The 17,260-nt window shown below is 40.2% G+C and overlaps 1 long non-coding RNA gene across 1 annotated transcript; it reads left to right on the plus strand.

Annotated features, from left to right (window-relative positions):
* Positions 1–3,217: 3,217 nt before the first annotated feature.
* Positions 3,218–4,416, plus strand: LOC110674276. The gene is made up of 3 exons (XR_002498774.1): positions 3,218–3,762; positions 3,827–4,038; positions 4,098–4,416. It is a non-coding gene; the product is annotated as an uncharacterized LOC110674276 (long non-coding RNA).
* Positions 4,417–17,260: the final 12,844 nt, after the last annotated feature.

Raw genomic sequence — 17,260 nt, forward strand, 5'->3', positions numbered from 1 at the left:
CTGGCCAGCCTACTTTTGCTCGACCAAGACGACTTGCTCCTGATAAACTTATGGCTGCACGTACTGAGTTCGAAAACTTGATGAAGTTGGGAATCTGTCGGCCATCGTCAAGTAGTTGGGCCAGTCCTCTGCACATGGTGAAGAAGGCGGACGGTACTTGGCGGCCCTGTGGAGATTACCGTGCACTCAACGCTCAAACTGTTCCTGATAGATATCCTCTTCCTTACCTGCAGGATTTCACCAGTATTCTGCATGGAAAAAGTATCTTCTCAAAAATTGATCTTCAAAAGGCATTCCATCAGGTGCCCATACACCCTGAAGACATCCCGAAGACTGCAATCACCACTCCGTTTGGATTATTCGAGTTCACCCAGATGACGTTCGGCCTGCGAAACGCTGCTCAAACCTTCCAGCGACTAATCCACGAGGTGGTACGCGAACTGGATTTCGTGTACCCATACATCGATGACATCTTTATTGCTTCATCGTCGCCAGAAGAGCATCGAGATCATCTTCGACAATTGTTCAAGCGACTGGAAGAGCACAACCTAGCGATCAACGTAGCAAAGTGTGAGTTTGGAAAGACTGAATTAACTTTCGTCGGTCACTCAGTTTCTCCTGACGGAATAAGCCCGCTGCCCGACCGTGTCGAAGCAGTACGCAATTTTCAACGTCCAACTACAGTGAAGGAGCTCAAAAGTTTTCTCGCTGTTATCAATTTCTACAGAAGGTTCATCCCGAATGCCGTAGTGGCACAAATACCATTACTCGACATGACCTCTGGAAATAAACGCAACGATCGATCTCTACTAGAGTGGACGGATTCGACTGTGTCGGCATTTGAACAATGCAAACTACAACTAGCAAATGCTGCTCTACTCGCTCACCCTGCTAGAAATGCCGAGTTGTCTTTGTGGGTGGACGCATCCAATACAGCTGCCGGAGCTGTACTACATCAAGTCATTAACGGTCATGTTCAACCACTCGGTTTCTTCTCCAAAAGGTTCGACAAGGCACAACTGAGATACAGTACGTATGACCGAGAGTTAACGGCAATGTATCTAGCAGTACGGCACTTCAAATATATGTTAGAGGGACGAAATTGTCACATATACACCGATCATAAGCCGATCGTGTTCGCTTTCCAACAAAATCTTGAAAAAGCTTCGGATCGTCAAGCACGACAGTTGGACTACATCGGTCAAATCACTACCGATATCCGTCATGTAGCAGGTAAAGAGAATTTCACCGCAGATTTGCTCTCTCGCATTCTTGCTGTCCATGCCATCCCGACGGTTGACTTTCATGCACTCGCTACCGATCAAGAGACCGACGACGAGTTGACAACAATACTGGAAGGTAAATTGAAAACATCGTTGAATCTCAAAAAATTCACTATGCCGGGGACTGCAAAGCAATTGTACTGTAATAGTTCTGGAGATCGCATCAGACCTTTTATAACAAAAAGGTTCCGAGACCAATTTCTTCAAGCAACCCACAATCTCTCACATCCAGGTACTCGCGCGACGGCTAAGCTGATGACTCAAAGATTCGTGTGGCCAAGTATACGGAAAGATAGCATTGCCTACGCAAAGCAATGTGAACAATGTCAGCGTTCCAAAGTGACTCGTCACACACATTCACCACTTGAACGATATTCAGTGCCTGACGAAAGGTTTTGTCATATCAATATTGACATTGTTGGACCCTTTCCGCCGAGTAATGGGAATCGTTATTGCCTCACCATCGTTGATAGGTTTTCCCGTTGGCCAGAGGCGATACCTGTTCCTGATATGACTGCACCTACCATCGCACAAGCTTTAGTGACTTCCCGCTTTGGCGTACCCAAACGAATCACATCTGATCAAGGACGTCAGTTCGAATCGACTCTCTTTGCTGAATTGCTACGTACGTTTGGGATCACTCACCTCCGTACAACACCATATCATCCCCAATCTAGTGGTATCATCGAGAGATGGCACCGAACGCTCAAAGCCGCTCTTCTCTGCCACAACGCTGATCGCTGGACCGAGCACCTCCCGATGATCTTGCTTGGTTTGAGAACCATCCACAAAGAAGATATCAGAGCTTCGCCGGCTGAAATGGTTTATGGAACGACGCTTCGGATTCCTTGTGAGTTCTTTGGTGAAAACTCTCGCAATATCACGACATCCGAGTTCGCCAACACTCTGCGAGATGCTATGCGAAAGATACATCCACCCAATACGGCATGGCATAATAGAGGTAAAGTGTTTGTTCATCCCGACCTCAGGTCGTGCAAGAATGTTTTCGTCCGCAACGATTCGATTAGACCATCACTATCACCACCATATGATGGCCCTTATCCAGTGCTCTGCCGATCCGATAAGCACTTCAAGCTAAACATCAATGGTCGGTCTGTGAATATTTCGATAGATCGACTGAAACCTGCCTACACGATCGAGGAGCAACAGCAACCACAACCTCCCTCTAATCGTTCGACATCAACAACTTCGCTCGATCAACCGACAACAGTAACTCGTTCTGGGAGACGAGTCAGAATTCCGCACCGATTTCGTTGACTGTCGTCTGTTCTAGAAGGAGGGTAATGTAGCATCATCAACACTACAAGTAGCGCATCCCTTGCAACATCTTCCATGCAACACTTTGCGATTTACTCGCAAGGCACATTGAGACAAGCAGCCTGATCACAAAATGTATTCACTTGCATTACACTCTATTGAACTATTCAAATATGGAACTATGATGTATTCAAATCTAGAATGTATTGTTTTTTTGAACTATATAAGGGAAAATCCCCAACCAAATAGATTAGTTTTTATCTAGAATTAGAACACGCTGTTTTACTTGTTAGAATCCGTGAAGTCGTCCCATAAAGTTTTAGAATATTTCAGGCATCATTACACATATATTTTAATGAAAATCACTTTATTGGATAACTTATAACTAAGGTGCTAATTCAAACTTCAATGCGTTGACTTTCTCATCTGTATCCAGAGATCCGTGCTCCGTATCTTCCTGTACCAGATGCCGGATGCAAAATCACTCTTTAATTGCCGCTTCTGTTTTAAGGAAAACCCGCATAGAAAAATACAATTTGGCCTTCAGTTCAAACGGTTAGTTTCCTGTAACTGATAATGTTAATGTATCACAAACGGTTGCTTATATGTTGAACAATATCAAACATGGAGTCTACCACAATATGAAGCCATTAGAATAGTCCATGCCAAAAAGTTACATTATATTACATTGTCCAGATATTTTTAAACAATATTGCAGTGCTGACTAGTGAGAAACTGTTACAACATAAATCAACAATTTGTGCAACAGTTTGTATTTTACTGTATATCTCTTTTATTTAACAGTTTGGAAATCTGTTGACTGCTTTGTACGCATAAAAAATTTAACTCAGTCACAGGCACTGGAAAAGAAAAGAGCTGATTGTTTCACACAACTTTTCGAAAGTAATGGAAACATTACAAATGGAGTAAAAATTAAAGAGAAACTAGGAGAGAAGATGTTCATATCTTGCGGTCGAAATAATTTTCTATCACTGCACAAAATAGTGACGATATCTCTGGTAGTTTTTTAGCGTGTATGTTGTGCTAGCCCGTCTGGTCGATCAAAACATTGTCGGAAAAAAAGAAAAATAAAACGTTCCACCTCATTTCCAAATGAAGCCGTCGAAAAAAAACATTGTTAATCTTAATTATAACCAGTTTTATGTAAATTTGATAGTGGTAGAATAGCAGAGCCTCGATGGTAAGTTATATTTTGATCAGATTGGCCATTAAAGTATTATAAAATCAGTAATTTGTTTCGACAGAATTGCGGTGTGGAGATGGCCAACAACCTGAACAAAACGGCTATTACATTGGCTACTACAAATCCAATCGATCCCGTCGCCGCTGATCATTATTCGACTGTGGATGAAAACAGTAGATACCAGGAGGTTCGAGACAGGAGAGACTCGGAAGAATCGTTCGGCGTCGTGACAGTTCGCCGGGAAAACAACGGCAATCCTTCATGCACCCAAATGTAAGTTTCGGAAGGTTTGTTACAAATTTCAAATTTCTAACGATTCCTTCACGTTCCAGTTTCCAACAAAGTGGATTATTAACTGTCCGACACCCTGTTCGCAGACCGAGCATAAATGGATAGGGCTTATCTTTGAGGCTTAGCTCTGTCTCGAGAACGAAAATCACCGGCAGAAGGCCCACCGAAGCAGGAGTATAATGAGTGCATTGGCATAATTAGAAGAAAAAATTACACTAGTTATTTTAATTTTTAAATTTCCGTTACAACATAAAATTTGTAGTTGATTGTAATACATTGTATCCCATTACATTTTTTATATAATTTATACACAATTCAACAATAAATACGTGTTTTTCAATATATTCTTATTGTACAAGCATACAAGCACAGTACAGCACAGGGTAAAAATACCATATCGCACAATAAACCAATCATTACACAAACATTATTTATTTGTTTCACTATTTTGAAACTGTCTCCCCTACAGTTAATTGGTCAAAAAATGGATAGTATGTCTACCAATTGGTGAATAGTCAACGAAAAGTTTTGTTCGCAAAAATCGACGTTTTTATATGGTTACATAACTTAACCGCCTATTCCCCACATTGTAAATTATCCATTTACCGTTTCTCAGACTGTCAAAACATGTAGATGTTATACGAAACAGGATAGGTATTGTCGTTAGTGGTTGTGGATAGTTCGGGAAATAGTGCCAGTACGGTTCTGGTTTATGCGGGAAGTCAATTTAGCCTTTGATGTAAATATTTTGTAAGAAGAATTAACTACTTACCATGATTCTTTCAATTAATTGGTAAAATATGATTTGCGGAAAAACACTTCAATGTTGTTCCTCCAAATAGCGACAAGTGGCTTTTTTACCCATTTTTGTTGACGGAACAACGCAGTACTAGCAATAAAAATGGGTACAAGAAACCCATTTAATGGGTACTTTAATGTTAGCGTGTCAAGAATTTTCACTATTTACACTTGTTTGTACATCACGGTAGTTACAGGAGCTTCAATTTCTATTTTTTCAACATTTTACTTGTTTTGGTAACTTATTTGATTTATTTTTAGGAATACAATAACAGCATCCTAAAAACTTCGGAATGAGCAAAAATATGGATACGATAAGATCTGCATCATGGTTGAATTCTCTAAAATACCTAGTACATGGTTGGTGGCCCAATGGGAACATGCTAGAAGGCTTGTTCAAATGCACAGGGTTTTTCTTAAAATCGGGAACGAGTTGCTGTCACCTCGAGTAACGAGAGATATCAACTAAATAACAGCGTGTCGAGTTTTGATACCTCATTCGACATCAAGTCTTACCTCTTTAAACTCTTAGAACAAGCAAGATTTATCGCATGATTAAGAAAAGGTTTTTTTTTTATTAAGTCAACATCTAGACAGATAACACTGAATCGACAATTTCACGCCACAATACTCGGTTTGTGGCCGCATCTTTCCATTCTCGGTTCTGCCCCACGCTCGCCAAATCGATACGCACTTGATCCGCCAACCTAGCTCGCTGCGCTCTTCGCCTTCTTGTACCAACCGGATCCGAAGCGAATACCATCTTGGCAGGGTTGCTATCCGGCATTCCTGCAACATGTCCTGGACTACCGGCCTTATGACCGTTTTGTACATGGTTCATTTGGTGAGCCTCCGTATTTCACGGCTAACGTAATTATCAGCCGTCAGCAAGGATCCAAGGTAGACGAACTCGTCGACCACCTCGATACCATCCTTACCAGCAGCTTTATTGTTCTTGAGCTGGTGAATGGCATCCTTAAGCATGGAGAAGTGAGTTTCTACCTGGCACAGTTCCTATCAGGTTATGGATATTTCAGAAAGTATCCCCATAGATTCGGGCACGCAGAGTCGCCACACTGCCCAAACATCGAGTAGACACCGCAACATGTAGTTTCTGATTGCCCAAGATTCGCGGAAGTGTGGAACAAAATGATTGGAATCAGCGACGGGCACGTGGCACGTGGCACGCGGTGAACAGAGAGATAATGCCAATCATGTCGTCGCTGCAAAAAATAATGGCTAGAAGACCAGAGCACGTCGGACCGCGATCGGAGTAGGCTAGATCCTCCGTCGAGGACTAGATCGAGTAGTTCAAGCGTCACGTAGTTTCGGTGATGGGTAGTCGGGGAACCTGCGAGCCGGAAGTCTTCCTTCACCGGAATCGCAGTACTGACCTCGACACCAAAAGGACCAGCATCGAGTTAACGGTCGGGGTAGACTAGGTCCACCGTCGGGGACTAGTTCAGTAGAACGCGAATTAGCATCGGCAAAAGGTCGTCGGAGCGCCTGTGAACCGGAAGTTTCTCCTTCCCTCTTCTGGTTATATTTGGAAGATCGTCAGAGTAGGAAAGATCCATCACCGGGGACTATTACGAGTAGTACGTAGCGTATCACCGGCTTGAGTCGTCAGAGCGCTAGTGAACCGAAAGCCATCTTTTTTTTTTTTAATTTCTTTATTAGTATTATTCCAAACATTACATTCATTTCTTATATCTAGGTGTTCTGTGTTATTAGACAACACTATCATCCTAATTTGGTAAAACAAATTTAAGATTTGATTAACATTTTGTTAACAACATATTACATTTCAGTTGCCGTAGCAGTTCAGTTTTTTTACAGCTGAGTTGATTTCACCTGCTTATAAGAGAAAAAAAACGTTTTTAATATACTTAACCTAACTTAACCTAAACATATAACGCATTAATCGTGGCAATAGAAGATTGTAACGATTTTTGCCTGAAATTATTTATTATTTTATTTGACATTTGTTCCAATGTTCCAACATTGGATATTCTATGTAACTCATTGGTATTATACCAGGGAGGAAGTCGCAGAATCATTTTCAAAATTTTATTTTGAATTCTCTGCAGAGCTTTCTTCCTGGTATTACAACAGCTAGTCCATATTGGTACAGCATACAACATGGCTGGCCTGAAAATTTGTTTGAATATCAAAAGCTTGTTCTTAAGACAAAGTTTTGATTTTCTATTAATAAGGGTATAGAGACATTTTACATATTTATTACATTTGGCTTGAATGCCCTCATTGTGATTTTTGAAAGTTAAATTCTTATCTAGCATGAGCCCTAGATACTTAACTTCATCTGACCAATTTATTGGAACCCCTCTCATCGTGACAACATGTCTGCTTGAATGTTTCAAATAAAGAGCTTTTGGTTTATGTGGGAATATTATTAGTTGAGTTTTGGAAGCATTAGGAGAAATCTTCCATTTTTGCAAGTATGAAGAAAAAATATCCAAACTTTTTTGCAATCGACTACTGTAACAGATGACACGCAGGCTTCGTCCTTTGGCGGAGAGGCCTGTGTCATCCGCAAACAAAGATTTTTGACATCCCTGAGGTAACTCAGGTAAGTCAGATGTGAAAATATTGTATAATATTGGTCCCAAAATGCTGCCTTGAGGAACACCAGCTCTTACAGGAAGTCTTTCAGATCTGGAGTTCTGATAATTAACCTGAAGTGTACGATTTGACAGATAACTTTGAATTATTCTAACAATGTATGTTGGAAAATTAAAGTTTTTTAATTTTACAATCAAACCTTCATGCCAAACACTGTCGAATGCTTTTTCTATGTCTAGAAGAGCAAGACCAGTAGAATAGCCTTCAGATTTGTTGGAACGGATCAAATTTGTTAGAGTAAGGTGGGGCAAAAGTTCGACCTTAGTGGTATAATCAAAGTTTCCAGGAAAACAATAGCAGTTAAAACAAAACAAATACCATACAGTGAACCTTCAACATATTGGCTATAATTTTGCTGAACAAACTTGTGTCCAAATATTTACCTATTTTTAGTTATAACAGTTTTAAAATTTATTGTCTTATTCGAACTTTTGCCCCACCGGTGGGGCAAGAGTTCGAATCTAGTGTGGGGCAAAAGTTCGCTGGCTAAAACACAAAATATCGATCATTTTATGACAGGCATACTTTACACCAGCCGTAAACTTAAGTTTGACGAAAAATACACACTAAATTTTCATCAAAAAATCGCCCAAAACCGGGTTAATTGTAATATACTCAAAAATAGCAGTTTTTCGCAAAACTAAGTGGAAATGTAAAATTTTGGTGACAGTTTTCACACGATCAGACAAATTTAACTTAATTTGAAGATAATATGTGGATTTTAGGCAATTTGATTTTTTTTCCGTGATTTTATGCATGGGTCGAACTTTTGCCCCGCTGATTCGAACTTTTGCCCCACTATGGGCCAAACATTGTTTTCAAGCATTTATGCAAAATCTAATACACGTCAAAGAAACCTTATGATAGGCCTAGAAACGCCCTTACATAAAATATTGAAAAAGGTTTTATCTTCAATTGGTTCCATGCAACGAAAGTTTGACCAAAAATTACAATATTCATCTCGAAAAACAACAAATAGCCATAACTTTTCCAAACCTCAATAGACTTTTATGATATTTGGAGTAAAAGTCTCTTACTTGAATAGCATTCGAACCACAATGTCATTTATAAGATTTGTTTTGAATTGAGCTAGAAATCTTAAAAAGAAACTCTTACCCCACTCGAACTTTTGCCCCACTTTACTCTACACGTAAAAGTTGATGAGTGGTCGAATGTCCATGGCGGAATCCGAACTGTTCATTGGCAAAAATTGAATTTTCGTTGACGTGGGCCATCATTCTGTTCAAAATAACCTTTTCAAAACCGAAAGCCATCCTTTAACTGGAATTGCTGGGCGTAACGTTACCGGTTTCGGGAGATATTCCTCCGTCGGGGAACTCATCTTCGGAGTAGGCTAACATCACCGTCGGGAACCACGCCGAGTAGTATCGATTACGACGGACAAACGCCTTTCGGTCGTCGGGGCGCTTGCATACCGGAAATCAACCCTTAACCGGAATCGCAAGACCGACTTCGGCATCCAACCGGTCCTCCCGAAGAGCATGACGAGTAGCGCAATGGAGTCCAGAGAACCAACAAACACAAACTCATATATCATATATCAACATGGCCCAGGCGTGTGGCCGGCCCCAAAATGAAAATAACGGGACAGAGACAAATCGTAGCTAGAGCGAGTAGATCAAGAAGTGCCGAAAAGGCGTAAAGGCATCAACAAGCCCTAACCCTCTGAAGGTAGTTCCGGGGGGACATCGAACTTGTAGCCCAAGCCAAATAAAAGCGTAGTACTGAGTTATGCTCCTCTTGTTTTCTCTGGTTGCTACTCCAGTATCGCCAGATTCGCTGCACTGACACAAGGAACCAACCAGATGACTGCTTGGGACTAACAGATATTCTAACTTAAGTGTATCTTCTATTTTTAGGTAACAATGGCGCCTGCCACGTCAGAATGCTGACCAATGAGGAGAAGGGGAAGGAATTAATGATGCATTTAAAACTGACCAATAGTAGACTGCATCTACGCCAGTTCATGCGGAAAGGTGTAGGGCAGGTATAATTTTATGGCAGAGAGGTTTGCTGTTTGGCTAGCAGACTGCCTGTGTATTAGGCGTAAGGAAAGGCGTGCTATAATGGTGGAAGAATAGAAGCGTAGTATGGAAACGTTTTTTTAGTCCGTCTCTGGTTCTGGAAAAAGTGAATGAATGAATGAATGGAGGATCTGTGATACATTAAGAGTGGAAGATAAAAACAAGTGAGAGATACAAATACAAAGTAAGAGGAAAGGAACGGGTCTGGGTTTGAACCCATGAAGCAGAAGCGGTAGCCATCAGACAACCAACCCCGTCTTTAGACCGCTGAGTGAGAACCACAGAGCCTAAACCCCATTAGATCTTCGGATAGAGTGAAAAAAATCTCCTGCCTAAATCATCCGAATTCGGAAATACTGACCCCGATTGGTTGCATCTTTTGCTTCCTTGCTTGAATAGAAGACCCTGGGCTAGAGGTTGCTGCAATTTGTATCTCGAAAAATTTGACTGAACGGTTTTGAACTGATTTTTTTTTATCAAGAGGCAGTTTGAATCTTTATCTATTCTACCGTTTGAAGAAAGTGTGCATTCCGAACAGACGTTATTTTTCATTATTTTTCCACGTCTAGCGTCAGTTTTAAATCTCATACTTGTTCTGAAAGAGTTTATAAGACATTTTTCCCATGCCGGTGTCCAAGTAGGATAACCACCATTAACTTCCGGATCGAAAAGAAGCATAGCTTGCATTGAGGAGGACTGTTTTATTGCTTTATGTTGTTTTAAAACCTCCTTGAGCAATTTGTAAGTGCTGTGCGTGAGTACGATACGCAGTCTGAAGCATTAATTGATCTCCATCTTTTCCCTCCAAAAAAAACATCAGATTCAATCAGATAAGATCGAATACCAAATTTGTTTACTTTATCATCGAATTCTGATTAATTTCGACCAGCTTGAAGAATTACGAACTTTCTCGAAGCTTTGGAGATAATAGGCTTGGTTTTAGTCCGATCTCAATTCGCAATTAATTTGCGAACGAACTTTTTAGTTGGAAACCCAATTTTCCTGCATTATTTTCCCAAACACTGAAGAAGTGTTACCCCGTGAGATCGCTCCAAGATGACCGTGGCCCACCTCCAAAGATTGAATAATTAAAAATCATTTTTATCTGGCGGTAAATCAGTCAATCAGTGTTCAAAGTTTTGCGCGCAAAACGTTCACTGTTTAGCCCCGAACTAATAGTTTTAAGATTGAGATGCAATTGAGTGGCTCGAACTCAGTCCTGGGCAATCGTGTGGCCGCGTTTCGGTAAATGCGATCTCTCACGTCTTACTTTTGTGGTAAATCGTACCCATTAGGTATGGCGGCAAGGCGATTAGGCCGACCCTTCGATCGTTTTCTTGATCGAAAAATCATCATCATCGTCGAATTTATGCGGGGTTCTTTTGTCCGGAGGTTTGATTGATTCGATTATGGAGGTTTTATTTTCTCCTTTGGGTGATTGTTAGACGTAGCTGTTGATTTTTAAATTATGTAAATTTACGTCCGAGTGCGAAAGTGTAACGAAAGGGCAGATTATGAATTGTATCAGGTGCAGAAATAGAACGCACAATTGTTGGCAATTGGTTGGATGATCGATCGGATGAAAACGATAGTTTGAAAGGTTTGATTTATACTGCTAGATGATACCCCTTTTGACATATGAACATTTCGACGAATGATTGATTATCTTCACAAAATAATGCGAAACAATTCGAGCAAACAGTCTATTATTGTAAGAAAAAATCTAGTTTTAAAATTAGTTTCAGGGTGACAATGATTAGTTTAGGTATTTGGCCAATAAGGGTGTTCAAACGTGGGGGCCCAGATAGCCGTAGCGGTAAACGCGCAGTTATTCAGCAAGACCAAGCTGAGGGTCGTGGGTTCGAATCCCACCGGTCGAGGATCTTTTCGGGTTGGAAATTTTCTCGACTTCCCAGGGCATAGAGTATCTTCGTACCTACCACACGATATACACATGCAAAAATGGTCATTGGCATAGTAAGCTCTCAGTTAATAACTGTGGAAGTGCTCATAAGAACACTAAGCTGAGAAGCAGGCTCTGTCCCAGTGGGGACGTAACGCCAGAAAGAAGAAGAAGGATGTTCAAACATTTCACTTTTTAGGACAATAATTCATTAGCTAATAAGGTACGAGATGTTTTATTGTCACCAGCCTCGCAACCAAGACAAAATTTGTCGCACATCTTGGCTTCTGAGAAATCAATATGTCCACTGTCCCTATCTTCAATCTCCCGGATATTGCACGATAAACCATGTGGTGGCGGTGAATCCGCGACGCTGTTATCATGTAAAACAAGGGTGTTTTTTCACTTGTGTTTTACAAAACGCAACAGAGCGACTACCGAGGTGATAAGAAACATGTGTGCAGTGCATAGACCGCAATCCAACCGCACGCCGCCGGAGGGTATGATATGGTTTATAAAACGCACTTCCGCTACTTGGCTCAGATTAACGTACAACGTGTGTGCCCCTATCAAAGCCCCAAGCAAATCCACGCGGAAAGCGTAAAGACCCTGATTAAACGGAGCTTCAGAGAGGGAGCTTATTATCTAATGCTAACATAAACTGCAGTCGAGCGTGGCTATCACTAAGGGTCTTAACACCGAAACATCCTCTAAACACATTAGATGCGGTAATCATGCGTTACCGAGTAGAGAAAAAATCGAAAGTTTAGGATAACGTGAAAGTTTAAATTTGCATTGGATTCGTCACGGAAAATTGTATGAAAATTGGGCAATTTGTAACCTATCTTAAGGAACGTAGTTACCTGCAAATGTCAAAATCTCCTCCTTTCGGTTTCGTACACACGAAAGTCGAGACGAAGTTTCTCGCCCAAAAATGGCAATCAATGCCACCCATATCGCTGTTTAATTTACTATTTCAATCACCCCAGTTTGGCATTTATGAATGAGGCGGCAGGCGAACGCAATGCCTTGTCGGAGGAGTAAGGTTTAATCGTTCCGTAATTTAATTACTGCGAAGTTGGCTTTCCCACTTGGGCGCGACCCAGATACCAACTCGGGCTGTAAGTTATACCATTGATAGTTTCTTCCTACCAAACGCGGTTTCGTTTGTTCACGGATTGGGACCATTCGGAGCTTTCGTCTTGTCCACTCACGCGAGGACCCTGAGCGGATGACGAATACGTGTATCACTTGCAATGGCGACTATTTCATGCCAAACACTGTCGAATGCTTTTTCTATGTTTAGAAGAGCAAGACCAGTTGAATAGTTTTCTTTATTGAGAATGCTTTCAAAATGCTGAGTAACTTGATTTTCTAGTGGACTAGTAAGTCCTAAATTAAAATTGTGCGCGCTCTCAAACTGCATAGCAAGTTTTTTTACATTTTTCGCAATTAGTTAGTCATAATTTGTTTTCCGTTTTCAATGCCAGAATTGACTTCTTAATTTTTTTTCCATAATTTTAGAAAATTTCCATAGAGGATTAGAGTCAGTGTTCAATTGAGAAATTTTATTTTCAAAAAAACGATTCAAATTTCTTTTTGCAGATCCTGCCATATAATTTTCATAGCTGGATCGCGAGTGTGCGTTAATAATTGTGGAAGTGAAAAACAGGCTTTATCGCTATTGGGGCAAAAGGCCAGAAAGAAGAATTGCTTGAAAGATTTTTTAGGGATTCTATAAACATGTTTTTCCACTAACGCTCGTAAAGCCCATAAAACAAATTTTAAGTTATGTTTCCTCATCAGTAACTGCTCTATTGGAAGCTTCAGGCAACTCAATGGTGAAAAAACATTAATGATGTTGAACAACGCAGAAGCAACAAAACAACTTATATTATAAAAAATAGGACAATCCATGTGATACTTCCAATAAATCATCCATTCAACTCGCACATCGGCATCGGTATGTAAGCAACCACACGAAATTTCAATAATGCGCTCAAGCGCCTAATTAACACGAAAAATTAAACGCTTCACTCGGCGCTGCATTTCCGACTCCGACTCATTATGCTTTATTATGTTTGACGAGCTAAACAAATTTCCTATTGCGATCCACAGTAAATGGCCGCCTCATGGGTTTTTTTCTCTGTTATCAGACAACAAAGAGTTCGGTCATGTAAGGAGTTAGCACTGGTGGTTTCTCAGGAGGTGGCCAAAACAACATTTCAACATGATCAACGAAAATTTGTAAACCATGGCCCGTCAACACAGGAAATGGGTCTCTCACCGCGAGTGAATCCACAACTGACTATCCCAGCAGAAGAAAATTGCTGCAGAATACTAAACTAACCACCTGAAAATTGTATGAAAACATTGTTTTAAACAATATTTTTTGAACCATATTATTACCAAAATATGGTATGCGATTGATCGGTGCGAGTTATTCATTCCTGCACGGGTAGCGTTGCAATTCGAAAGACAAACGAAAGTGAAACTAAATCGTTCCTGGTCACAAAAAAAAACCTTCCAAAACAAACCTACTTATTAGTCGACCCCCGGTAAATCCATCCGACTTGGTCACCTGGTCGTCACCCCTTCGGCGCAGAACAACCCAGACAGGAAGGCGCAATGCTTTTTGCTGGTACTATTTTCACTTATTTAACTTCCCATGCATAAGCCCGAAGTTGATCCGACGCGTCGCCGCACAATAGTCGGGCTTCATACAAAGAGGTGGCCAAAACTACTAAAAATAATTTTGAGATTTTTGAATATGTTTTTACCCACGACTCTTGCATAACGGCCCTGTAGTTTAGTTGGCAGCACTCGTCTAGCATACAAGAGTCATGGGTTCGAATCCCATCTGAGCACGTGAATTTTGACTACTATGTCTCTATTCGTCTCTGATCTCAAGATCCGATATCTTTCCGATTTAGACAATAAAACTTGTTTTGGCCAAACTTTATTTTTTTCCGAACATTGTGCAGCGTCTGGTCCATTGACATTTCGGTTCAGTTCGCTTTGAGAGCAATAGCTGCACCGGCTCTGATGCGTTACGTCGTTACGTCCACCGGATGGACATGGCCACTTTACTTGGCGGTAAAAATGGCCTACTTGACCAGATCAGGCCTGTCAAACGCAGATCGCAGCAAGTGATCGGTGTACCTATGTGAATGATCAGATTGTTGGGTTCACGCGGTAACAAGCTCCCTAGTGCGTATGATCGGTTTGATCAAATTATCATACGTGATCGTTATGCACTGGAAAGTCTAATCATGTTCGGTCGGGCCCAATCAATTAGACGACGATTTCTCCACCGCTGAACATTTGCTGTGAGAAAGGAAGAGTGCTGTTAGGCTTGTGCTAATTTGATGTGATTAATCGCTTTTTTGTCTGGAATATTGTGCTTGCGTCATATACTTATAGGTATAGCTTTCTTTCATGCTGGTACCTAATATTCTACGTAAGCTGTGTTCAAAAGATGTAAGATGTCAAAAAGCAAGTAACAATTCAACAGCATATTGACTTCCATATGGGTTTATAAATTACGGTTACGAGAATGCAACAACAGAATACAGAATAGGTACTATATATAAGATGTACAACATAAACAACATTCTCAGTTGATAAATTTTCCCATTGCCACACATATTTTGAATCACCATCGCCTAGAGTCAACTCACGCCGCGTTTTACGTAATCGTGCAAATTTTGACACAGCCAATTTTACGATGATTCACGGAAGCTGCAAACACCCCCTCTTTGTTGTCGGTCTCTTCGTCATCGACTTCTTTTAGATAATCACTGCAATAACGTACTCATGGAAAAGCTTCGCCATCATCTCGAAATGAAACCCAAACATTTTCGACGACCGCGATCTTGTTTGGCACCGTCGATGACGCTGGATCCAATTGGTCTCCGGGTCCGAAAGATGCAGAAAAAAAAGGCTCAGCCCGAATCGAATTCCATCGCCATCATCAACGGGACCGTGCTGAACCGAAATCTGGACGGTATCAATATCTGGATACTTTGATAATATTTCATTTTATTTCTTTCTTAGTATCGTTTCAATCATTACATTCATTTCTTATATACAGGTGTTCTGTGTTAGGCAACACTTTCATCTTAATTTGATGAAACTAAATTTAGCTTTTATTAACAATTTGTAAATAACATATTACATTTCAGAACATTTAATTGTGTGTTGGTTTTACCTGTCTATAAGAGGATATCAATTAACTTAACCTAACCTAACTAAATATATAACTATATATAAAATATACCCTTTTCAATATCGACTTATGTTCCAATGCGCGGTATTAATTAATTGAAAAAAAGAGAAATGTTAAATAACTTTAATAACACCAGTTGACTTTATTTATTAAAACAGTGATTCCCAAAGTGGGCGAATTCGCCCCCCGGGGGGCGATTTTCAGGTCCAGGGGGGCGATAATTTGTAATTCTGAATCTGGGGGGCGAAAACAGTAGAAAGGGGGCGAAAATTTTGTTAGTATTAGGATATTCATCATAGACAAAATGTGAGCTTTATGGCCGTGCGGTTAGTGTCGTCAGGCATTTGGCCATATCATGCCAAGGAGTGTGGGTTTGATTCCCACTTCAGTCCGGGAAACTTTTAGTAAGGAAGTGGTGTTTCCTTCTAATGACTTCACCGTCCACTGGAAGTATTAACGTGTTGGTGTGGTGTCTTAAAATAACTTGGCTAGATGGTCAATCATCATACGTTGGTATTATCCAATCATTTTTTTCTACTTCTAAAACACGAATTTTCATCTAAGAATTTTCCCGATCGATAACGTTGATCTCAATAATTCATGGTTACAGATATCATTAGAAGCATTTTTGAAATAAAATATGTGAGAGTTCATAATAATCGTCACACTAAGTTTACTTGCACAAGCTTGGCAATGCAAATCTCGGATTTTTAATTTCATACGAGATTCAGCTAGCAAAATGCCTTCGTTACGAAGGTTACGAAGCATGATTCACTGATACTGGGCTTGTATTTTCTGAGATTGAACAGCAGGATACAAAGCAACATTGCTTCGATTATCGCAGTTTAGTGAAAAGCCTGTAAACTACGGACTTTTGCTAACGTATTTCGGACAGATTTTGTTGATATTAATTAGTAAAGTATTATAATAGATTTGTTGATTTTTTAAAGTTTATAAATGTGATAGTTTTTACATTACTCATTTATATATTTGCGATTCGAGAATATGTTTATCACATTTTAAGTACTACACCAGTCAACTTTACATTTTGACCAATTTACGGTACACTAATGCTAAGATATTGATAAAAACTTCAACATAGCATAGCTTTTAATTTAAATATTTAAACTACGTATCAGTGGGCGGCTGTCACACGATATACGAATGCGAAAATGGCAATTTTAGCAAAGAAAGGTCTCAATCAATAACTGTGGAAGTTCTCATTGAACACTAAGCTGAGAAGCAGACTCTGTCCAAGTGAGGGCGTAATGCTTAGAAAAAGAAGAATCTGGGGGGCGATTCTAAAATATGTTGGTCTCAAGGGGGCGAAAGTCAAAAAAGTTTGGGAAACACTGTATTAAAACATCGAGTAAAAATTGATGCGCCTTTAATCAATATATGCATTGCTTTGGAAGAAGAGAAGGAGGACGTCTAATTTTCTCAAACCGGCGATGTTTGGCATTCCAAGTTCCGAAAAGTCTCTCGGTGTATTTCCTGCATTCAAACCACAATGTTTTATTTTGTGAACTCATCCGTGATGTTTGCAATATATTCTACTTTATTTACCTGCATTTCAGCGCACTTTTC

This window comes from Aedes aegypti, chromosome 1, assembly GCF_002204515.2.
Source record: "Aedes aegypti strain LVP_AGWG chromosome 1, AaegL5.0 Primary Assembly, whole genome shotgun sequence".
NCBI classification, from domain to species: Eukaryota; Metazoa; Arthropoda; class Insecta; order Diptera; family Culicidae; genus Aedes; species Aedes aegypti.